The 26500-nt window shown below is 36.6% G+C and overlaps 1 non-coding gene across 1 annotated transcript; it reads left to right on the top strand.

The window, feature by feature from the left end:
• Positions 1–15143: 15143 nt before the first annotated feature.
• LOC128280120 (small nucleolar RNA R71) lies at positions 15144–15249 on the top strand. The gene has a single exon (XR_008270302.1). It is a non-coding gene; the product is annotated as a small nucleolar RNA R71 (small nucleolar RNA).
• Positions 15250–26500: the final 11251 nt, after the last annotated feature.

Below are 26500 nucleotides of genomic sequence, written 5' to 3'. Positions count from 1 at the left end.
CATGCCTATTCAATTGGTTTGTGATGATTTTGAACTTTTGAAAGGAGACATGTACACAACTTCTTTGTTCAACATATGTGTTCAAAGGTTTTCGCATACAATGAATAACCCGTTTGATTTTGTCATTCAAGAGAAATCTTTAAATTTTTGTACGAAGTTTCCATGTATTGATCTGCCTATTCGATTGAGTTTTGTGAAGTATGAATGTTTGCATTTTCGTCTGCCTAAACCTTCTTTGTTCTACTTTTGTGATTTATTTGAGAAATTGAAATTCTTGCTGTATTTTGGGATAAGTGATCAAAATCGAGTGTTTAAGCCTGGACCTAGCCACTTTAAGTTGTTACCAAGTGAAGGTAAGCATCATAATTTCCATGTAGATAAATTTGTTGTACCTTTTCATCCATTGCGAATTTTATCTTTATTTCTGAAAATAAATCTTGTGGTTAGTTTACAAAGTCAAAATCAAGCCTTTGATTCTGGAATTTTTTTTTTTAAACCCAGAATTGATTCATGCGATCAACTTGTGAATAGCATCTCAATTTGTCCTTTTAAGTACATTATCCATGGTGACCTTGGCATCTTCCATCTTTGTGGTAATTTCATTTTGAAGAGCGCGAGTTACTTATTTGATTTTTCACCTTTTCAGGTTTATTCGAGTTCAAAGTATCGATTACATTACCTTGCTAAGGAGCGAAGGTTTGTTTTGCGCAAATGAGGTAACATCGAACTAACATCATGTAACTTCCAAGTTAATCAAGGTAAGTCAACAATATCTTTGTTTTGTTTGAAATATGAAGAAAACGGTGTTGTTGATGATGGCTTTGTGGAAGGTGGTCATATTGTTCATCCTACTACTGTAAGTCCATTTAATCGAATACGGCAAGGTGAGATTGTTCAAATCAAAAAGCCAAGTGAATATGTCCTTTGTTTTGATCCATTTGGAATGTTGTGGTTGAAACGAGGAATGCATTCTTGTTTGCTAAATTGCATGATTAATCATTCCCTATTTTCATTTTATTCAATTGATCATATTGATGACAAATCAAAATTGTGCGATAATGTGAAGTATCCATGTTATGAACGAATAAAATTCTTGCCATTATGACCTTTGGGCTAAATTTTACATGTACCATCCGAATTTAAATACTTTCCACTTGTCATTGCCAAAATTGGTAAGTCAATTCGGTAAGATAAGATTCGTCTTTTGCTCAACATTCAAGTTATCTATTGATTTTTATTGTCTTAACCCTCTGCTACTTATTTATGATGGTGATGTGTTAACTTATCCATTGGTGAATTAATTTCAAGTTTGCTTGATATCCTTTGTCCCATTCGACCGAGGAAAACCAAGCAAGAAAAAATATTGTCCTTTAGACAAACAGTTCGACTTAAGGACAAGTCGCTTTGAAGACGAGGGGAATGATGTGAGCACACTTGGGGCATCTTCGAATGCAAATCAAGATCTAATCGAGCTTCCAAGAGGCCCTATTACTCGAGCTCGAACCAAGCGAATTCAGGACGCCTTATCAGCTTTGGTGTTGCGCATTTGGGATGACAACAAGGACTATGATGTTGGAGGAGCTAAGGATAACTCCTTGAAGACTCCATGCACCATTTTGCAATCCGATCTCAGCTCCTCTTCAGCTCCCCATGCGCCATTCAGCTCCCATCAGCTCACTTGAGCTCGATTCAGCTCGTTTGAGCTAGAATTCAGCTCGATCTAGCTCATTTCTTTTTCATCCCAATAAATTAAGTTTTAATCTAGTTTATAATTAAGTTTGCTACAGCTCATGCCGAAACCCCTAGCTCAACTTAGCTCACTAAGTGCTTTGACTATTTTTGAGCTAGCCGAATTTACTTCATAAGTTGGCTTATAATTATTATGTCTAAATTTAATTATTGCTTTTAAGTTATTTAGTTATTAATTTAAATTATGATCTTTATGAATAGTTATATTTTATTTAATTGTGTGTTTAATCCATGTAGGTTAGCCGAATGTGGAAGGTTCATTCATGAAGAGATGCATGAACGGGAAAGTTCAATGAATGAGAAGATTCATGCACGGCCTGGTTCAATGCTTGGGGGAAATTAACTTCATATACATGGGAGGTTAATTACATGCATGTGGGTTGAGAAGATACATTCACTCTGGACAGCACACATGCATGAATGAAGAGCATTTAATGAATGTTCATGTACGGCCAGATTCAAGCTCCCTTCAAGTTCAATGCATGGCTGAATGTATAGGGTGAAATACATGAATTGTTTGCTGCCCAAATGACTTCCCTAGGTGTCTATTCGGCCAAGAGACACTTCTTGAATGTTTCATTCATCCCATGGCTGAATGTAGACAAGCTATTGAGTTCCCAAGACTTCACATTCATCCAAGATGCTTTGCTTACACATGAAGCTGTCCAATGGAGTTCCCATCAGCCGAATCTAGTCCTAGCAAATTAAAGACTTGTTCTAAATTATTCTAGTGCATTCATAGCTGAATTTATTTAGTCTTTAAGCTATTAGTTTGTCCATTCGGCTACTATTTGTTAGCCTATAAATAGTTTGCACATTTCATTGTAAAGGGACTTTTGGCCAATTTGTTTAATGAACATTGTTCTTGTGAGGTTGCTTCCTCTCATATCTCGTACAAGTTTCGAAAGACTTATCTGGCTTGTGCTAGTGGCGTCAATCGTCTTGTTTTGAACTTATCACCAATTTTGGTGTGGCGTTCACCTATCCATCTATCCATAATTTTTTTCACCTTAACAATATAGGAATCGGGGTGACACTTCTTAGTGTTGAATCATTCTTGACGTTGAGTTCGTTTTCCATTCCCGACTTTTAACTTTCTTTCTTGTTAACCCAAACCGAACCATCTATTCTTCATCCATCTTTGCTACCCTTAACCGAACCTATTGCTAAACTTACCCTTCTTGAAACCTTCCGCTAACCCATCCCTTTTCATTTACTTCTAATTCTAAAACTCGAAGCACGAATGACTCTCTCGAACGACGATCGAGCAACTAAGTGAATTCGACTCATCAACCCGAGCCAGATCACATCACCTTTCCAAGTTTCAGTTCGTCATGACTATACTTTACTCGAACATTTTAGCATCACATTCAACATGGTCGGTGTAGCTCGGTTGGAGAGTAACTTTGTCTAAACAAAATGACTCTCATTTCGTGTGGGAAGACATCACACTATTACGGATCGGTGACATGTATAGTTGGACTTTTACACATGCTAGATTAGTCCGAGAATCGACTAAACCATAGCTCTGATACCATTAAATGTAACGCCCCCATACCCGAGACCATCGCTGGAGTCGAGCACAAAGTGTTACTAAACTTAATTCATCAATTAAACAACTTAAACAACTTATTACCAACCATGCATGACAACCAAGCATATGCATATCACCAATATCAAACATAACATAAATAGCTAGATTTATAAGTCAGAATCATTAGCTCACTAAAGACCAATATATTTGGCCAAATTATAATAACACATGTTATAAAATTAGGTCCCTATACATGCCACTCACTTGATAATTCTAGCATATGTGCTTATACTGTCAAAGTGTTGGCTTGATAGTGTGATGCTGCCTCCGACGGTCTCCAACCCTGAGCTAACCTGACAACACTAAAAGAAATGGAAAGGAGGGGGGTAAGCTTTATGCTTAGTAAGCTCACATGAAATAATAATAAGCAATTTACTAACATGCTTCCCACAATAAAATTAACTCATTTGTACATTTACACATGTTCTGGTTAAGCTATTTTCTTGAGTAACAGTCACTAAATCATTTATATTTAGAGTTACGGAACTCCAAATTAAGATCCGTAAATTTTCCAAAAAACTAGACTCATATATATTTCCACCATAAAATTTTCAAAATTTTTACTCCAGCCAATAAGTACAGTTTATTATTCAAAGTCTCCCCTATTTTGCTGTTTAACAGCTTCGACCTTTCTTCACTAAAATTTATTTATCTCATAGTACAAAACTCAGATTATGTTCTAGTTTGTTTTTATTAAAATTAGACTCATACAAGATTATAGGCATATAAATTATACCCAAAAATTATTTTTATATAATTTTTAAAAAATTTTCCAAGTTAGAACAGGGGATCTCAAATTCATTCAGACACTGTCTCACAAGAATTCAAATATCACATAATATGGAATTCTTTTGTTTCCCCTGTTTCTTTTATGTGAAAATAGACTCAATAAAATTTAATTACATATTTTATTTGAAATTTAATTCAACTTCCACAATTTTTAGTAAATTTTCAAATCCATGCACTGCTGCTGTCCAACACTGTTTTACTACTAAAGTTCACTTTTGCACAATTTCACTTAATCCATTTCATTTTACCGAGGTTCTTTCAAATATCGAGCATATTGCTCATAAATTCAAATAAACATATACTTGCACTTGTTCATCACATAATCACTTTCACATTTATTTTCACTTAATCGATTTCCCGTTGAACTCATCAGAATAATAACAGATACACAACTACCTGCATATTTTCTCATTTCCACACTTGTAGCTGAAGCTATCTGTTACGCATAGTAGCCTGCACTTAGTACTACACATGCGACCAATTATCTGGTACATGTAGTAGCCTACACTTAGTACTACACACGTGACCTAACCATTTGATACACGTAGTAGCCTGCACTTAGTACTGCACACGTGATCGAAGTTATCAGGTACGCATAGTAGCCTGCACTTAGTACTACACATGCGACCAACAATCTGGTACACGTAGTACCCTGCACTTAGTACTACACATGTGACCTCACAATAGCTCATTTGTATTGTTTCTATACCGAAGGTTCAACCAGGAAATTCCTCACTTTTCAACATTTTACTAAAGTGTCCGTAATCAATTTAAATTCATAACTTACATCCAATAACCATTTGATGGGCAGCCACATTTCATATGATATCAAAATATATTAACATAAAAAGAATCGATAGATTATTTATATACGAACTTACTCGAAGTGTCGATCTCACTATCCATAGTACCAATTGTCCATTCATAGTATAATAAGACACAACTCAAATATCAAATAAACTTTTAAGAATTTACATAACATATATCACATATTTCATAATAACAATCTTCATATCATATAAATAACATTAATGATAATAATCATCATATCATATAAATAACATTATATTACTTAAATTGACAATCATGTTACCACATTTACACATGAACTTACCTCGATACAAAATATTAGCAATCGAGCCTATTCCTTGTAAACTTTATTTTTCCCTCGATCACGACTTGAATCTCGTTTCTCTTGATCTATAATATCAAATTTATTTATTTAATACATACATTCATCAAAACAGCCTTTAATACGAACTTTGGCAAAATTACCATTTTGCCCCAAACTTTGCATAATTACACTTTTGCCCTAGGCTCGGAATTAAACTTCATCCCTTATTCTTATGTTTTATGACATGCTGATCATTTTTCCTTCTATGACAACATCAAATTCTCACTCTAACATGCACTTATGACTATTAGGTATTTTTACCGATTAAGCCCTTTTACTCGTTTTCACTTAAAACCGAGTAGCACAAGTTGTCTAACATAATTTAAAACCTCATATTCTATCATAAAACACCAAAATACACAAATTTCACCTATAGGTATTTTTCCAAATACGAACCCTAGGTTGAATTATTGCTAGCATAAGCTTAATCAAGTTACCGGGATTCCAAAAACGTAAAGAACTTGAAAAACGGGGCAAGGACGGACTTACTATTGAGCTTGGAAAGCTTGAAAACCCTAGCCATGGCTTCTCCCATGCTAATTTTGGCCTCCATATGGAGAAGATGACCATTTTGTGCTATTTTTCCCATTTTATTTCATTTAATATACAAATGACCAAAATGCCCTTACTACTAAACTTTCAAAAAAATTCCATCCATGTCCAATTTTTGTCCACAAACTTCAAAATGGTCTAATTACCATTTAAGGACCTTTGATTTAAAAACTCATAACAATTAAACACTTCTAACATGTAAAACTCAACTTTTGCACCTCTTACAATTTAGTCCTTTTGACCAAATTGAGTGCCCAAACGTCGAAATTTTTGAACGAAATTTTCACGAAATCTTTTCGTGAAATCGTAGACCATAAAAATATAATAAAAATGAAATTTTTCTCGTCGAATTTGTGGTCCCAAAACCACAGTTCCGACTAAGCCCAAAATCAGGATGTTATAGAACCGGTGTGACACTCTTTAGTGTTGAATCGCTCCTGACGTTATGTTCTACATTCCATCCCTCATCCTTGTTATTCTTTCTTGTTATTTCCAAAATCCCATCAACTACTCGACACCCATCTTTGCTTCTCTTAGTCAAACTTATCACAACATACTTACCCTTTGAAGTCTAATTGCTTTAATCCAGCCTATCCATCCTTGATACGATCCGCCTCGAAAGAGTCAAGTCGTATTAGTGTGCTCGATCGTCAACAAGAAGTTACGTTGGGTTTAATTGAAAAGGTCGAATGAAAGAAGGAAGGATATTGGTTTTGGGTTCGGATTAGAATAGGTAAGAAGAATTTGAAAGTTCGGGTTTGGAGTCCGAATAGGTATGGATGAAGGAATTGGTTCAATTAGGTAAGGGGGAATTGAAGAAATGGAATAGTCGGTTTAGGTTCAATTGGTAAATGGAGAAATGGGGTTGAACAAAAAGTGCAAACAAGAACCAATACCGATTTGGTATCGACCCGTTGTTTATAAGCTCTTTTAGTTCGGTTTGGAATTTGTAAATGAAAACCTCGACCCACTATCTAACAAGATAGGAACCTCGGTATGTTTGAATGCCACACTACGAGTAGTGATAAGTTTAGTTTCAACAAAGAACAACGGTTGACACACTAGACGTTAGGAAGCCAATCGAATCTTTGAACGAAATTTGAGAAAAAGTTTTGCCTAACAAATTGCACATAACATTAACAAAAGTCTCAAAAGTTCTTTACATAAAAAAATAACAAGTATTTATAGGCCTAAACTCTAGGTAGCCGAATGGCTTTTCATGCTTACAAATTAAGTAAAAGAAAATTCTAGAAAATTAATCCTTAATGTGCATGACTAGATTCTGCTATGGAACATGAATTGTGAATGCTTCATGTTTAAGAAATGACAGGTGAATGAATGAAGCTCCAAGGGACACTTGCTAGGTTCGGCCTCCCTTGTTTAATGAAGCAATTAAGTGGCAACCTTTAGCCAAAAATCATGAATTAAATGGTGTAACTCCAAGGGCCAAAATAGGTGTGAATGCCGTAACCTGAAGAGTCCATAGGTGTGAACATGGTGAACCAAAAGGACTTGTTGTGTGAACACAATGTGAATGGAATGTAGAGGTTCATGGAGGAAGTCATTCGACCAACCATCTCATGCATGTATTATGTCCCTTTGACCGAATAGTCACTTGTGTAGATGAAAAGGTAGCACAACATTCATGGCTCTTGGTCATTCATGAACCTTTGGAATTAATGTACCTTGCCATTCATGCATTCCACCGATTCATGCATCTTGAGTGTCCATGCACCTTAGCCGTCCATGCACCCTCCAAAAGACATGTTGCTTCAAGCTCCATACATCCATTGAGTTTCTACAAGAAAATGTGCAGAATTAATTCAAGCTAATGTGAACACAAATGTAAACATTAAATTCGGTTATGACAATTTAATTAATATCAATAGACACTTTTAAGACATATTTAATAAAACTAATGAACTAAATTTAATATGTGGTTTATTAATTAACTAATTAATGAACTTATTAAATAAAAATTTAATAGCGATCAAATGAAGTCAAAGTAGTCTTCATGAGCTAGAATTCAACTCATGAGCTAAAACCGAGCTGGACTTGGACCCATGAGCTGGTAGTGAGCTGGACCCGAGCTGGTGAACTGGAAGTGAGCTGGTGGCGAGCTCGATGAGTTGAGCTGGACTTGCAGGTAGTTGCATGGTGAGTTCAAGGAACTGGAATCAGCTTTCTCGGAGCGTCCTAATGGCGTTTCAATCCAAATTTGAGCTACAAAAGCTGTGATGGACTCCTTAAACTTCTTGGCCCGAGCTCGAATAACAGGACCTTGTGGTAGCACCATAGAATCCTCGCTCGAACTAGCTGAACCATGGGGCGAGATCACATCAATCCTACTTTTGCTACAAAGACCAGATCGTGAATGACTCGTCTCGTCTACAATTGGGAACATCGTGAATTCGACTCCATCACCCGAGCTAGATCACATCATTTGGTATCAGAGCTTGAAAAAAAGAAGCGTTGACTTTTGTATCAAGATCGAAATAGGTTCGTTGTGAAAAAAATATCGAATTAAAAAAAATTTCAAGTTGTATTTCAATTTTGTTCATTTTAATAGCATTATTTTGGAAGTAAAAACAAAGAAATTTTAATAGCATTATTTTGGAAGTAAAAACAAAGAAAAATAAGTGAAGTTTTCAAGTTCTCTTCTCTGCCGTTATACAAATTGTCTTGATCGTCAAAGTATCCATTTCATCAACTTTTTAACCCCCTCCATTCCAAAACGGCACACTACACCAAAATTTTTTTTTCTTTTAACCTACCTTACACGTGACATTCTACCCTTGTAACCATTTTGAAGCCGGTCCCAAAGCACTAAGACGAGTCAAAAAAACAAAATACGAGGTTACGAGAGTAAGCATGAGTGGTAAAAGGCTAGATAGTGTGAGAGCATTCGAGTGTGGAAAAGCCTAAACGAGTGAAAACACGAGTGGAGTGTTCATCCATTTTTCTTTTCCAAGTAAACTAGTGAGGTTTTGTGGTGAGGTGTTTATTTCTATTGTTTCTTTTTTGAGTGAACTAGTGAGGTTTTATGGTGAGGTGTTTATTTCTATTTTGTTTTAACAATCTTTTTTTCAGCAACTAATCATGTCTCGAGAAGAGATTTTAGGTTTTGAACTTCTAGACTTCTTGAAAGAAATGGATCGCTTGTTCAATAGGAAACTAAAACCCCTCCAAGAATAATTGGTTCATGTTGAAGAGCGAGGCCATCGAGCAAGAGCCGAACGGAAGCAAATTTCGCTAAGTCGAGACATGGAGTTAAGATCATCACGGCAACACCCTTCCCATGACTACTCGAGAAAAGATTCATGTCGTGATCCCTATTCGTCAAGGATTTCGAGACAAAGTGCCCTATATTGTGACTCCTACTCAATGAGGAATTCAATTAGAAAGTGAAAAAACTTTGAGTCCAAGGTCTTTCAAGATGATCAAAGAGAAGATAGATATATTTCTTCAAGAACTTTAAAGAAAACATCCATAGAGAATCCATCACGAAGAGACGAACAATTTTCTTTTGTAAATGCTTTTCCTTACGCCCATCAAAAAATTTGCCATCCTAATTCTTTATTGTTGTCTTCCTCTTGTAATGAAAAAATGAAAGAAAAAGAGTGTGAAAGAAAGTAAAAAGAGAATGAGAAAAAGAAAAATGAAATTGAAATTGAAAAAGAAAGTGAAAAAGAAAAAGAAATTGAGATCGAGAGTGAAAAAGAATGTGAGAAGAAAAAGAAAATTGAAAATTGAGTTTGAAGAGAGAAAAGATATTGAGCAAGAAACGGTGTTGTCGATGAAAAAGAAATGAGAAAAAAAGATGCAAGAAAACAACAAAAAGTGAGGAGTGTTCCTACTAACCTACGCATGAGATTTCCTCATGTTGTTCTTTTTCAGGTTCTTGAAGATCCAAGCAAAGAATTTCGACTTCAATACCTTTCCGAGGAGAAAAGGTTTACGTTGATAGAAAGAGGTAACATTTTCAACGATCCTCGTTTGCCTTTGCCAAAAGGTAAGCAAGGTATGAGTTTTGAAGTTTTCAAAACACATCAGCCTCATTCGATTGTTGACGGAAACTTTGTTATTGTTTTGGGTTTTGAAAAGCACTTGTACCATGGCATGGTTGATTATTCTTTCTTGATTAGTAATGATTTGTTTGTTTCAAGTGTTGATAACAAAAACGTTAGTCATAAAGAATGTGTTGTTGACGAGTATGTTGGTGAAGTAATCATTAATCAGCAATCGCAAGGTTTGGTTATGCAAGATAATGAGCTATATAAACCTTTCTGTTTGCTTGATTGTGGAGAAAATGTGTGGATGAGATTTGAAGCATATGAATTTTTTAAAACATGCATGTCTAATTTGCAAATTATTCGAATGTTTGATAACTTGTTGACGTGTAAAATGCCTAGTTCGTTTGATTGTGATGGTGGTGTAACGTTTCTTCTTTGTTGTGTAAATTCTGCATGCCTGTGTCAGTTTGATTGAGCGGGACTTGAGTTTTATGATTGTTTAAATGATTGCTTGACAACATTATCTTTAAATAACATACGTGGGACATTGGAAATCAAGAAACTCTTATTGCATATTGAATCAAGTGACCAAGCTCATGTGTTCAAACCTGGAATTTGTCATTTTGATTCTATATGTGGAAAAATCAAGCATCCTAAATTTTGTGCGACCAATTTATGTTTGTTTGATGCTTGGAGTATGATTAAGGAAACCAAATTTAAAGATTCTGATTATAACTTAAAATTGTTCCTTGTTCATTCTATGTTGTTGGTTATAAAATTCTTGACTCATCATGAAAAGATAAGACTCATTGATGTTTTTGAATTACGACAATCGAAGTTGCATGTTGTTGAGAAAGTTGCTAGTGACATAGCTTCCAAAAGACCTCCTTATTTTGTTTGGTTAACTGTTACTCTCAGATTGTGGATTTTGTTGTAAATTGAGGCATGAAGAGTTGTTTACATGATGTGCATGCTTATAACTTTAATTTATTTTATTTTCCTACCATGTTGCCATCTAAGAAATATGTAAGTCAGCAAGAAATGGTAAGATAAACTTCCATGTCATTGTGATACGATCCACCTCGGGGTGAGTCGAGTCGTATGCGAGTTTGCCCGATCATCTACGAGAAAGTATCGTTCGGCTCTTTTAAAGAAGATGTTTTTAGGTTAAATAATGCGAAAGCTTTTTAAAATGGGTTTGAGGATGGGTTTGAAATATGAATATTAAAGGTTCGGTTTTAAAAGAAACAAAAAAATGAAAATAGATTGAAGGTAGTTTAATAAATGATGGTTATGGAAGATGGTGAACTTAAAAGCAAGTAAGAACCAATATTAGGAAATATTGACCCAAGTACTTATACGCTTTCAAGGTGAAAATGAAAATGATAGAACCTCGACCCACCACTTTAACAAAGTAGGAACCTTGGTATATGGGTGAACGCCACACTATTTGATAGTGATAAGTTCAGGATAGTGAAGAACAGGGTTGACACCACTAGGCTTCCTAGATAAACCAATGAAGTCCTCAACGAAATATGAGAGAAAGAAATCTCACAAATTCCATGAAAGTTTAACAAAGTTTCATTAAGTGAAAAGTCTATCCTCTTACAAATGAAATAACATATATTTATAGCCTAAATAAAAGTAGCCGAATGGACAAGCTTAGAAGCTAAGAAATTCGGCCATAAACACCTAGATAATTCTAGAAGAAAAATCATGAATATCCATGAATGTGCAGCCCTTTAATTTTCCATCATCCCCCTTGGCCGAATGAAGCTTTAATGCACCTTGAATACTTGAATGGTTAGCTTGAAAATGCATGGATCATGCATGAAACGTCCCAATGTATGTTCCTCCATAAATTCGGTCCATGAACCTTCAAAAACATGAACATTAAATAGCCCTACTTGCATGAACGTCTCCAATACATGTACTCCCTTAAATGCTGTCCGTTGAACATGCACCTCTTCATACATTGCACCAAGCCCTACATGAACTTGCATTAATTTCCTTCCATGCATGAATGTGTGCCGTCCAAAGGGATTGGATCTTCTAGATACATTCATGCATGAATCTTCATCATTCATGTAACCTGTGCATTTGAACCCAAACATTCATGTATTTTGTGTATTCATGTATTTGACAAATACATGAACTTGTAAACACCTTGAATCTGGTCATGCATGCACCTAATTAAATGTTGTTCATTCATGCATGTGGGATGTCCAAAAGAGATGTTTCTTCAAGCATTCATTGCAAGGTCTATGAGCATTGCACCTACAAGAAATAAAACAATTTATAAGACATCATGTGAACACACATAAATTCAGCACAATGTGAACACATTTAAGATATGTGATATCTATGACATATTAATAAAAAATATTAATATAAAACAAATTTAATGCTTAAATAAATATATTCAAATTTTATTTAATCCATTAAAGTCAAAAATCGGTTTTGAGCTAAAATGAGCTAAGCTTTAGCCCTTGAGCTAAAGTTGAGCTGAGGTTAAACTCCTAAGCTGAAGTTAAGCTAAGGTTTAGCTCGTGAGTTGAAAATGAGCTAGAAGTAAGCTCGGTTTAGCTCAGGCAACTAGATTGCGCTCGAATGAGCTGGATGGAGCTCGTGGAGCTGGAAACGAGCTGGGATTAGCTTGCCAACATGTCACAGCTCGACTAGGGAGACTTGTTCGAAGTGGTTTGCTGGGCGCGCTCACATCAAGGCCATGTCACACGCCCGTGTTCCCCAATTTCATCCCGTGTGATTCGCAAATTTCAAATTTGGGCGCGTCTGATATTTAGTACATGCCTATGTTCCTTGGGCGGTGGGTTCACACGGCCGTGTCACACGACTGTGTCTAGGTTTGTTCGCTTCTCCCACGCCCGTGTGTGCAAGCGCCACGCCTGTGTTAATTTAACAGGTTCGACCACTGGTGTTAGACACGGGCATGTCGCACACCCGTGCTAGTTTCTCAATTTCAACCACGGGTCTTCCACACGGGTGTGTCGCATGCCCGTGTTGTTTTGGCAGGCTTGACCACGACCATATCGCACGGCCGTAGCATTTAATCATAGCTCGTGTTGGGGAAATCTTTTGCCCTATTTTCATACAGCCTTATGCACCCCCTTGTGCTTGGCCGTGTCTTTGTGAAAACACCTGTATTCAAGATTTCTATTAGTAAGTTAGGAGTTAAATACCAAAATTTAAAGAAATTAATATTGTTAGTGCTCGGGTTGCCTCCCGAGAAGCGCTTATTTATAGTCTAAGCTCGACTTACCTCTTCAATGAATGGTCATGGTGGTTTGAGGAGTTTATACTCCTCATTCCTGCTATCAATATCATCAAAATAAGGTTTTAAGCGGGTGCTGTTTACCTTAAAAGTGTCGAACTTGGGATGACTCACCTCCACCGTACCAAATGGAAAAATACTGAGTACCGTTAGCGGGAGTTCCTCATTCGGTGTGGTAGTGACAATGTAGGGATCTGCAGCATCAAATAAGACCTTATCACCAACCTTAAGTTGATTTGGAGAGGTATCGGGCTCGTTTTGGCATAGTTTTAGTTTGTCGGGTGTTCTTGGTTTGTGCGTCCGCCATACATCGAGTTCCTCGATTTGTAGTCTTCGATCTTCATGAACAGGTCCTCTACTATTGCTTGAGAATGACTCGTGTGCTTCCTTCAGACTCATTTTCTGCAAAGTAGGTTGCACCATATTGTTAGGTTTAGTAAAATGGTTTAAATGATCACCTTCAATTCCTGATGTGTTGCCAGAATTGCGAGCTTGAAGGGTGATTGTTTCATCTCCCACCCGGAGTGTGAGTTCACCTGTGCCAACATCAATGATGGTTTTAGCAGTTGTTAAAAAGGGCCTTCCTAAAATTAAGGGAGTGTTGCTATCCTCTTCTATGTCTAGAACAATAAAGTCAACTGGAAATATAAATTTATCGATTTTAACTAGCACAACTTTAATAATACCCCTAGGGAATCTTATAGTTTTATCTGCTAATTGAATGCTCATCCTAGTCTGTTTGGGTTTCCCAAGACCTAATTGCTTAAACATTTTGTAAGGCATGACATTGATACTAGCCCCTAGATCAGCCAATGCATAATTAACGTCTAAACTACCAATTAAGCAAGGAATCGTAAAACTCCCTGGATCTTTTAGTTTGTTGGGTAGTTTATTTTGGAGAATGGCCGAGCAAACTGCGTTCAGCTCCACATGCAATGCCTCGTCCAACTTTCACTTATTTGCTAAAAGCTCCTTTAAAAATTTCATTACGTTTGGCATCTGCAATAGAGCTTCAATAAACGGTAAGTTAATATGTAATTTTTTTAAGAGTTTAAGGAATTTACCAAATTGTTCATCTAAGCGGTCTTTCCTTGTCACGTTGGGGTATGGCACATGAGGTTTATATTCAACAGTCACTGGTTTGTTTTTATTATAATCTACCTCACCTTGACCTTTGCTTACCACAGTTTCTTACCTCAGTTCTGGTCTAGGCTCAATGACTCCTTCGTTATCTTGAATATTAATTGCGTTGAGCTGTTCCCTTGGGTTGGGTTCAGTATTACTTGGCAAGCTACCTTGTGGTCGTTTGGAGATTAGTTTGGACAGCTGGCCTATCTGAGTTTCGAGCCGTTGGATCAACGTTTGTTGATTTTTAAGTGCTGTCTCAGTATTCTGAAAATGATTTTCTGACATCAAAATAAACTTTGAGAGCATCTCTTCAAGGTTTGGCTTCTTTTCATGTTGGTAGGGTGGTTGTTGGTAGCTGGAGAATGTTGTGGTCTTTGATTTCCTTGATCGGCCCACAAAAAATTGCGGTGGTTCCTCCAACCTGCATTATAAGTGTTACTATAAGGATTGTTTTGAGGTCGAGGATTATTACCCATGTAATTTAATTGCTCGTTATCCATGTTATGGCCATAAGGTTGGTATTCCGAATGGTTTGTTCCACCACTACTTGCTTCGCACTGCATTACTAGGTGGACCTGTGAAGAATTAAGAAAACCATCAATCTTTTTATTTAAGAGTTCTACCTGATTAGAGAGCATGGTGACAGAATCGACGTTATAAACGCCGGCTGTTTTCGTTGACTTTGTCCTCATGACTTGCCACTGATAGTTATTCAGTGACATCTCTTCTATAAACTCATAGGCATCTTCTGGTGTTTTATTATTGATGGTTCCGCCCGCCGCTGCGTCAACCATTTGTCGAGTCGAAGGATTCAGACCATTGTGAAATGTTTGTACTTGGAGGCAAAGAGGTAACCCATGGTGAGGGCACCTTCTCAAAAGGTCCTTGTATCTCTCCCATGCATCGTAGAGTGTTTCTAAATCCATCTGCACAAAAGAAGAGATATCATTATGTAATTTAGCCGTTTTAGCCGATGAAAAATATTTTAGTAAAAATTTTTTGGTCATTTGTTCCCAAGTAGTAATTGATCCTCGTGGTAACGAGTTCAACCACTGTTTAGCTTTGTTCTTCAATGAAAGGGGAAACGACCAAAGATGAATGACATCATCAGAAACGCCATTTATTTTAAATGTATCGCATAGTTCCAAAAAGTTGGCTAAATGAGCGTTGGGATCCTCATCCTGCAAACCATCAAACTGAACAAATTACTGTATCATTTGAATAGTGTTAGGTTTTAATTCAAAAGTATTTGCGGCTACAGCAGGTCTAACTATGCTCGATTTAGTTCCTGTTAAAGAGGGTTTAGCATAATCATACATAGTGCGTGGAGCAGGATTTTGATTAACCGCAATTGCAGGAGGTAGTGGATTGCCATGGTTTTCAGCCATCTCTTTGGTTGGGGGTTGAGTATCTTATTCTTGCTCGTTCTCCGTGTATCTTAAGCTTCACCTTATTTCTCTTCAGTTTCTATGTATCGTGTGATCGATTTCTTCGTCAAAAAGTAATGGTCCCAATGGGTTTCTTCTAGTCATAAACTATAAAAACCTGCCAAGAGAAGGAAAAAGTAAGTTAATAAATAATAATAAAATTAAATTAAATTGCAAGAAAAATAAATGGCTAAAGTAATAAAAATTAAGCGTTCCTAATATCTTAGTTCCCCAGCAACGGTGCCAAAAACTTGATAGCGTTGTTTCGTGATAGGTTTTAAATATTTATAATTAATCGTTCTTGAAACTAACTATTATCACGATGTAGGCAAGTGTACCTATCGAACAGTAGTATAGTTTTAGCAAGACTGGATTGTCGAACCCAAAGGAACTAAAAGTACTAGTAATGACTGTCTTTTTATTATCTAGCCTAAGAATAATGGGATTTTGTTTTTAACTAACTAATTATCTAAACTAAGAACTCACAGAGAATAGAATTGGGGAAAGTCTTTTGGGAAAATCGATTGAATGAAGACAATACCTAAACAAAAATCCACCTAGACTTCACTTATTATTCTGGCTCCAAATCAGACAATTTACTCATTCAACTTGTTCCGTAGAGATCCCTAAGTTATGTTATTATCCCTATTCAAGACTAATAACGTCTAATCCTTAAATTGAATAACTGAGACTTTTCTCTAATTAACACTCTAGGGTTGTGTTAACTCGATCTATGGATTCCCTTATTAAGTTTCACCCTAATCCGGCAAAATCTTGTCACCCTATGTCTAGGCGCGCAATCAACTTCGCTTAATTATGATAAATGTACTCTTAGACAGGGTCTATTCCTCCTCTAAATCAGAGCTTATCTCAGATTAGTATCCTGGGATATCAAAACAAGAATTAAGAACACATAATTAAGAACAAGTTAAATATTTATCATACGATTCAAAAAATAATAACAAGATTCGTCTTAGGTTTAATTCCCCTTAGGTATTTAGGGGATTTAATTCATAACTAAATAAGAAAACATCTCAAAAAAATAAAGAATACAAAACATAAAGAAAACCTAAAACTCTTGAAGGGTGATGTGATCCGGCCCGGGTAGATGAGTTGAATTCACGTAGTTGCCCGATCGTAGTTCGAGAGAGTCGTTCGTGCCTCAGATTTTAGTAATAAAAGTAAAATAATGGAATAGAATAAGCGAAAGGTTTCAAGAAGAGTAAGTTTAGTAATAGGTTCGGTTATATGTAGCAAAGATGGGTGATGGATAATGGGTCGGTTTGGTTACAAGGAGGAAAGTTGAAAGATGAGGGATGGATAAACGAACTCAACGTCAGGAATGATTCAACACTAAGAAGTGTCACCCCGGTTCCTATATTGTTAAGGTGAAGTATGGATAGATGGATAGGTGAACACCACACCAAGATTGGTGATAAGTTCAAACAAGACGATTGACGCCACTAGCACAAGCCAGATAAGTCTTTCGAAACTTGTACGAGATATGAGAGGAAGCAACCTCAAAAGAACAAATGTTCATTAACAAATTTGGCAAAAAGTCCCTTACAATTGAAAGAAAACAAATACTTATAGGCACATAGATGACCATTCAAATTTGGCATCTAGGTGTTCACACAATAATAAAAACGTTCACACTAATGTATTAAAATAGTTCATAAATTCGGCAGATTCATGAACTAGTTGAATGGAAACTTTCTTCCCTCTAAGTGTGTTCATGAATGCTTAATCATAAAGAAAGGCTTCAAGTGACTTGTATGTACACCAAAGGTTGCATTCATCTCCTTGGGACGTTCATGCACTTGTATGGAACATGTATCCTCATAATTAAACTCTTTAATAGCATGTAGGTTCATAAATGGCAGCATGAACCTAGTAAATTCGTTCTCCCCTTTGTGCATACACTTAATTCAATCAATGTGTTGAATTATTGAGTTAATTCCTTCCTTTGGACGTTCTTGAACCCATCCATGCATGTGTAGTAGCTTATAGGTCAATTCAAAGTGTGAACAGCTACTTCTTGGCCGAATAAGTGCCTTGGAAAGTTAGGAGACAGCCACCATACATGCACTTAAGCCATTCATGCATTCTATCATCCCTTGCATTTGATCCATTCATGGACCAGCCTTTAATGTCTATACATGCATTCGACACATGCATGAATTTGTAGAAACCTTGCATCTAGCCGTACATGCACCAGCATTTAATACTTCTTCATTCATGAGTGTGGAATGTCCAAAAGAGATGTTTCTTCATCCATACATTGTACCGTCCAAAGGGATGTACCTACATGAGATAAACAAGTCATTAAGATATCTCATGGACACTCATAAATTCGGCATGATGTGAACACATTAATGTCATGCATTAATTCAGCTATGTGAACATAATCAATTTATGTAATGACTATGGCATATTAATAACAAATATTAATATAAGACAAGTTTAATGCTTAAATAAATATGTGCAAATTTTTATTTAATGCATTAAAGACAAAACCGAGTTTAAACTAAAATGAGCTAAGCTTTAGCTCGTGAGCTAAAGTTGAGTGAGGCTAAACTCCTAAGTGAAGTTGAGCTAAGGTTTAGCTCGTGAGTTGAAAGTGAGCTAGGAGTGAGCTCGGTTTAGCTCAGCAAGATGGATTGAGCTCGAATAAGCTGGATTTGAGCGGGACGGAGCTCGTGGAGTTGGAAACGAGCTTGGATCAGCTTGCCAACATGTCATTGCTCGGCTTGACAGACTTGCTCGATAAAGTTCAAGGGCGTGCTCGTATCATTCCCCCTCTTTTAGGCGACTTGTCCTCAAGTCGAGCTGTTTATCCATGGGAGAACTTTGACTCGTGCATGGTTTTCCTCGATCAAATGGGATGGAAGATATCACACAAACTGAAAAATTCTTACCACAGCCGGTAAAAAGAAACTCAAAGGAGTCAAATTCAAATGTGTTCGATAGTTCATAAAATATTCATTCAATCGAACATATGCCAAAAATCTCAATTGGACAAAGCAAGCATACATAAATTTATCAAAGAGTTTCGTTAGACCATCGTTACAAACATGAAAACTAAGTTGGATCAAGGGATAATTGGTTGAAAATGATGGTAGGCACTTAAACACATTATTCCTCATCCAAAACATTTTAATTTCTTTAATCGAATATAGTAACTCATTTGGTCCCTTGTCTTGCTCATGCAAGGTATGCCATGGCCAAAGGTATGCTAACTCTTCCTTTCGTTTTTGAACAGCATGAGGGGAGTCTCCAAATTCCAAAGTAATAATCACATCATCACAATGCCAAAAGGAAAAATCCATCACATCAAAGTATAAATAATTTCCAAACAACCAATCAATGGAATTTTCAACTTCAATCGAATTGAGCAAAGATATTTGAAAATTTTCAGATGACTTACCTTGACGAATATGAAGAGAAGACAATTGAGGATTGGATTTTCCTTTCTCAGTCAAAATGAATCTTCTCTCTTTGGATAGATAACGTAAGACAAACCTATTACTCCGATAAATTTGAATAGGTGGTGACGCACCATGACATGTCTTGCTCCTCGAGGGGTGGAATTCACAAAAATAAGACTGGTTAGTATTATCAAAAACTATGGACTTAAATGGAAAAGGAAAGTTACCATGGAAATTTGATTCAATTCCAAAAACATAGGTTGGCCTTACCTTCTCGAAATGAAACGAAAATTTCAGATGTGGCCAAACAAGGTGATTAATAAATGAATCAAAATCCAAATCCAAATCATTGAATTTCACCTTCTTATCAAAAGTTTGAACATCAAGCAAACATATTTTGATTGCAAATGATGCAAAGTGCTTAATGTTTCCATAAAATGAATTCATGTAGCAAATACCAGGCTTGAACACACGAACTTGTTTAGGAATTCCAACAAGCAACATATTAGAAAAAGATATAATCAACTCACCACACGAATTATATTTCACTAGTTTAAACACACATGTTGATTTGACAAAACCGAGCATACCAAAATGCAAAGGTTCATACTTCAAGAGTATTAATCGGGAATGCAAATCACTACATGGAAATTTCGCACAAAAACTCAAAGATTGTTCATGAAGAACACAATTGCACATATCATGTGAAGATCTTTTAACATGGATCCCAAACAAAGAATTTTTAACGAACATGCAACTTTTCAAACAGGCAGATTTATCACAAATCAATTGAGCAGACATATTTAAACATAAAGATTTAACACATGAGTTCAAAAGTTTGTAGGTCAAACACATGAGAATTTTTACGTGACTGACTTTGATCAAACATGTTCAAAATTCGCTTAGAGAAAACTAATCCAATGTTGTCAACAAATTTGCCAATGTAGTAATCGTCATAAGAAAAGTTGTATATGGCACCTTTTAAAACAAATTCGTTAACAACAGTAAGTGAACAAAAATTATCCAAATCAAGTGACTTTGATTCGATAAGCAAAGAATCCTTACCTTCCTTACCTTTGGTCGCAAGTGGGTGGTAGTCATTTGTGAACTTACCTTTTTCGAACAACCTAAAACACCTATCGTTTGGAAGGTAATGTAGATGGAATTGGTCGCACAAACTTCTAGGAACCTGAAAAGTTAATTCACAAGAAGATCGAACAAGTGGGTTAGTAGAAATAATCCTCACTTGCTCACTTGTTTTCTCACTCGATTCTTTTTCTTCTGAATCACTCGTTTCTTTTGTTTCAATTTCTTTTTCATCTTTTTTTTTCACTCTCAAATTTCTTTTCGTTCTCTTTTTCAATCTCATTTTCTTTTTCATTTTCTTTTTGCTTTTCAAAGCCTTTTTCAAGTTCTCTCAAGATTCGCTCATTTTCTCTCTTACTTGCCTCTTGCCTCTCTTTTCTTTTTATTTCGTTTTCTTTTCTTCTTTTGGCTTTTCTTTTCTTTTCTTTGTTTTCTCTTTACAAGAATGTACAAAAGAACGATGAGAATACAAATCTTGTTCGAAAGATGAAGAACTATTTGCATATGATTCACAATCAAAACTTCGTGAAGAATACTCCGAGTAAGATTTCTTTGAAGATCTAGTAGGAGTATGTCTTTCTCTTCGAACGCCATCTTGGAACGAATAAAAATCATAATCGGCTTCTCGTCTTCTCGAATTTCTTGATGAAAAAGACTTTCGATCAAGTCACTTCTCGAATTCATTGATGAATATGAGTCATAGTATGAATCTCTTTGTCTCAAGTAGATGACAAAAGGAATCACGATTGGAACTTTTTTCGGTAGTAGTCGGGGTATGTCTCCGTGGGGTTCTTGGTTCCGTTTTACGACTTGAAGAAACTCGATCACTTTGGTCTCATTTAGTCGCCATTCTTCGCATTTCTTGAACCAAGTATTGGTATTCCGATTAGGTGAACTCTTCACGTGACATGATTTTTGTTGCTAAAAAGAAAATGTTAGATCACAAAACAAAATAAAAAAAATTAAGTACCTCACCACAAACCTCACAATTTTGCTAGGAAAGAAGAAGAAAAAAAGGTGTCACTCCCGCTCGTGTTTACACTCGTTTGGCTTTTACCTCCACTCGAATGATCTCACTCGCTCATGCCTTTTTCCACTCATTTCTCCTCTTATAACCTTGTAACAGACTTAGTATGACTTGATCTCTAGTATTGTGGGTCGGTTTCAAATGGTTTTACAAAGGATAACATATGAGGGGTTACGGGTTGGCTAATAGAAAAGGAAATTGGGTAACAAAAAAAAAGTGTGGCGTGGATAAGATTAGAATAGAAGATGAATCAGGAACGATATCAAACCAAGGGCTTTGACATTCGAACAACAATCGAATTGCATTAAACACTTTTTTTCAGATTTTTTTTTCTTTTCGAAATTTTTTTTAAATTTTTTTTCAAATTTTTTTTGACTTGTATAACTTTTTTTGTACTATATTGACAAACTAAATACAATAAAACACTTTTTGTACACGATTTTTTTTCTTCGGCTGCGTAGATTTTTGTTTTTATAGCAACAACAGCTAACTAATCAAAATAAGAAAACTTCGGTATACGAAATTTTTTTCTATACTCTTTTTTTTTCCGGATCCTACTTACTTGCGTTCACTTGGACTAGCCCGGGATTAATTTCATCGCACGATCTTCTCGTTTTAGTAGCTCTGATACCAAATGATGTGATCCGGCCCGGGTAGATGAGTCGAATTCACGTAGTTGCCCGATCATAATTCGAGAGAGTCGTTCGTGCCTCAGATTTTAGTAATAAAAGTAAAATAATGGAATAGAATAAGCGGAAGGTTTCAAGAAGAGTAAGTTTAGTAATAGGTTCGATTATGTGTAGCAAAGATGGGTGATGGATAATGGGTCGGTTTGGTTACAAGAAGGAAATTTGAAAGATGGGGGATGGAAAAATGAACTCAACGTCAGGAATGATTCAACACTAAGAAGTGTCACCCCGGTTCCTATATTGTTAAGGTGAAGTATGGATAGATGGATAGGTGAACGCCACACTAAGATTGGTGATAAGTTCAAACAAGACGATTGACGCCACTAGCACAAGCCAGATAAGTCTTTCGAAACTTGTACGAGATATGAGAGGAAGCAACCTCAAAAGAACAAATGTTCATTAACAAATTTGGCAAAAAGTCCCTTACAATTGAAAGAAAACAAATACTTATTGGCACATAGATGACCATTCAAATTTTGCATCTAGGTGTTCACACAATAATAAAAACGTTCACACTAATGTATTAAAATAGTTCATAAATTCGGCAGATTCATGAACTAGTTGAATGGACACTTTCTTCCCCCTAAGTGTGTGCATGAATGCTTAATCATAAAGAAAGGCTTCAAGTGACTTGTATGTGCACCAAAGGTTGCATTCATCTCCTTGGGACGTTCATGCACTTGTATGGAACATGTATCCTCATAATTAAACTCTTTAATAGCATGTAGGTTCATAAATGGAAGCATGAACCTAGTAAATTCGTTCTCCCCTTTGTGCATACACTTAATTCAATCAATGTGTTGAATTATTGAGTTAATTCCTTCCTTTGGACGTTCTTGAACCCATCCATGCATGTGTAGTAGCTTATAGGTCAATTCAAAGTGTGAACAGCTACTTCTTGGCCGAATAAGTGCCTTGGAAAGTTAGGAGACAGCCACCATACATGCACTTAAGCCATTCATGCATTCTATCATCCCATGCATTTGATCCATTCATGGACCAGCCTTTAATGTCCATACATGCATTCGAAACATGCATGAATTTGTAGAAACCTTGCATCTAGCCGTACATGCACCAGCATTTAATACTTCTTCATTATGAGTGTGGAATGTCCAAAAGAGATGTTTCTTCATCCATACATTGTACCGTCCAAAGGGATGTACCTACATGGGATAAACAAGTCATGAAGATATCTCATGGACACTCATAAATTTGGCATGATGTGAACACATTAATGTCATGCATTAATTCAGCTATGTGAACATAATCAATTTATGTAATGACTATGGCATATTAATAACAAATATTAATATAAGACAAGTTTAATGCTTAAATAAATATGTGCAAATTTTTATTTAATGCATTAAAGACAAAACCGAGTTTAAACTAAAATGAGCTAAGCTTTAGCTCGTGAGCTAAAGTTAAGCTGAGGCTAAACTCCTAAGCTAAAGTTGAGCTAAGGTTTAGCTCGTGAGTTGAAAGTGAGCTAGGAGTGAGCTCGGTTTAGCTCAGGCAAGATGGATTGAGCTCGAATAAGCTGGATTTGAGCGGGACAGAGCTCGTGGAGCTAGAAACGAGCTTGGATCAGCTTGCCAACATGTCATTGCTCGGCTTGACAGACTTGCTCGATAAAGTTCAAGGGCGTGCTCGTATCAAAGGGGAATTGAGGAGAGATCTTTAGTCTTGATGATGAATCCGGCTTCTGAGATGAATTAATCGGCTTCCTTGGAGTAATTCCTTACTCTCTATTTTGTGTGCCCCCTTTTCTCCTCTTCTAGGGTGTATTTATAGGTTTTGGAATGTCTATGAGCCCTTAGAAGTGGCCTTTTCCGAATTGGACTTAACTTAGGCTTGGCAGGGACACGCCCGTGTGTGATTACTTCAAGCCGTGTTCGAGCCGTTAGAATGGCACAGGCGTGTGCTATACCCGTTGAGTCGTGCTTCGATTCTGCCAGATTGACACGGCCATGTGGTCTGCCCGTGTGAGGAAGTCCAGGCCGTGTTAAGTTCGTACTTTGGCCCATTTTCTCTATTTCTGGCCCGTTTCTCATTCCTTTCGCTCTCCTATGCTCTCCTACGTATAAAACATGAAATTAAAGCATTAGGAGCATTGAATTCACCAATTCTAATGGAAAATCATGCCTAAAATGCATTAAACATGGGGTAAAAATATGTATAATTTACGGTTTATCAGTCTCCATTCAAAATTCAAGGAGTGAATATTTTATCTTTGCAAGTGAAAAAAAATTCAAGTTCTTCATTGACGAGTTTCTCTTAAAATTCTACTCGCTGCCCATAAAATACCCAATCAACATCCTACCATCCGACCAAAATTATTCTTTTCTTTTCTTGTTTCAAGCCTACCTATAGTCCTACAACACTCCCTACCAAACCCAAACATCAATTTTGCAAGCCGACCCATAACAACTGCTTTTTAAGTTTAAAATAGTCCCTTAAGAACTTAGAGAAGAGGAAGTGAGTGGAAAAAGGTAAGAGAGTAGTGAGTCTATTCGAGAGTATAAAAGCCAAGTGTGTGTGATTTTTTTTTGAGTGGATTGTGAGGTTCTTTGTTGTGAGTTTTAAAAAAAAATGTCACGAAGTCTAGAAGGAAATCCAAATGTGGAAGGCAGGTTTTGTGCTATAAGAAACGTTAGAGGTGGTGTGCCAGATCTTACCTTTCAAGCACTTATGCGAGAGATGGAGCAGTTATTTGATCAAAGACTCGAACCACTCGAAGATCAGTTATATCGAGTCAAGACATGAGAACAATGCGAGGCAACTCCGAAAAGTGCAAGACGAGGGCATAATGAAGAGAGTGAGCAAGAAAGTGATAATTCATTTGTCCAAAGTGTACGACAACGAGGCCGCCAATGACATCGGGGTCCAAGAGATCGTGATCGTCTAGATGACAATCCTAAAAATATCAAGACAAAAATTCCACCATTCCAAGGTAAGAATGATCTTGAAGCCTATTTAGAGTGGGAAAAGAAGATCGAGCTTGTTTTTTAATGCCACAACTATTCAGAGAGTAAAAAGGTGAAGCTCACAGCTATTGAATTTTCTGATTATGCAATTGTATGGTGGGACCAGCTTGTAACGAGTTGAAGGTGAAATGGTGAAAGACCCATCTCTACTTGGGGTGAAATGAAATCAATCATGGGGAAACAATTTATTCCTTCATATTACCATCGGGATCTTTATCAACGACTCCAAAACCTTACTCAAGGTAATAGAAGCATTGAAGATTATTATAAAGAAATGGAGATAGTAATGATCCAAGCTGATATCGAGGAGGATCAAGCAGCGACAATGGCTAGGTTTCTTACGGGTTTAAACCGTGACATCGCCAACATAGTTGAATTACAACACTATGTTGAAGTGACGGACATGGTCCATATGGCGATTAAAGTTGAGAAACAACTCAAGCAAAAACGAGTTAGTTGATCCTATGCCAATCCTTCTACTAAAGGAGTGAACAAACCCCTTGTTTGAACAAAGGAGCCGGTTGTAGCAACTATATCCAATCATCCCATTGGTGAGTCAAGTTGAAACAAAAATGAACAAGTGCCAAATCACACGAGAGACATAAAATGTTTCAAGTGTCAAGGACGAGGGCACATAGCAAACCAATGTCCTAATTGACGTGTTATGGTGGTAAAGGTCGACGGCAAAATTGAGTCCAAGGAGGAGAATGAAAATGAGTCTGAAGTACCATCCGATGATGATGATAATGAAGTAGAATTACTAGTTGAAGGAGAAATTCTTGTGGTGAAGTGAAACCTTAGCGTCTAAAGTGTTGAAACTAATCAACAAAGGGAGAACATTTTCCACACCCGATGCCATATCCAAGGCAAGGTATGTAGTTTAATTATTGACTGTGGAAGTTGTACTAATGTAGCTAGCAACATGCTGGTGGAAAAGCTTAGTTTGGCCACAACCTGATGTGAGCACGCCCGGGGCATCCTCGAATGCATATCAAGATTCAATTGAGCTTCCAAAAACACCCATAACTCGAACTTGTGCTAAGCATTTCCTAGAAGCTTTTTAGCTTCTAATGCAAAACCTTGGTTTGAAACAAGGGCCAATGCTCACAAAATCATCTCGAAGCAACTATCCAAAGAACCTGTGCATTGTTGGCAAGTTGATCCTAGCTCATTTCCATCTCCTCGAGCTCCGTCCAGCTCAACTCAGCTCATTTGAGCTTGTTTTAGCTCGTTTGAGCTCAACCGAGCTTACTTTCAGCTCGTTCTTTATTTCAATAAATTAAACTAAGTTTTACTTTTATACTAATTAGTTTGCTACAGCTCATTAACGAAAATTCTAGCTCAAATAAGTTCATTAAATGTTTTCACTTAGTTTGAGCTAGCCAAACTTAATGCTACTAGCTAGTCTTTAATTAATGTGTTTAGTTTAGCTTAGCATGATGTTTATGATGCTTAGTTCATGCTCTTAACATGTTCAGCTAAATATACATTGGGATTTAATGTGTTCATGTTTCTTGTAGGTTCAGCCGAATGTATTGAGTACATTTAATGAGATTCATGCACAACTA

This window comes from Gossypium arboreum, chromosome 8 (genome assembly GCF_025698485.1).
Source record: "Gossypium arboreum isolate Shixiya-1 chromosome 8, ASM2569848v2, whole genome shotgun sequence".
Lineage (NCBI taxonomy): Eukaryota > Viridiplantae > Streptophyta > Magnoliopsida > Malvales > Malvaceae > Gossypium > Gossypium arboreum.
This window is presented reverse-complemented; position numbering and strand designations above follow the sequence as displayed.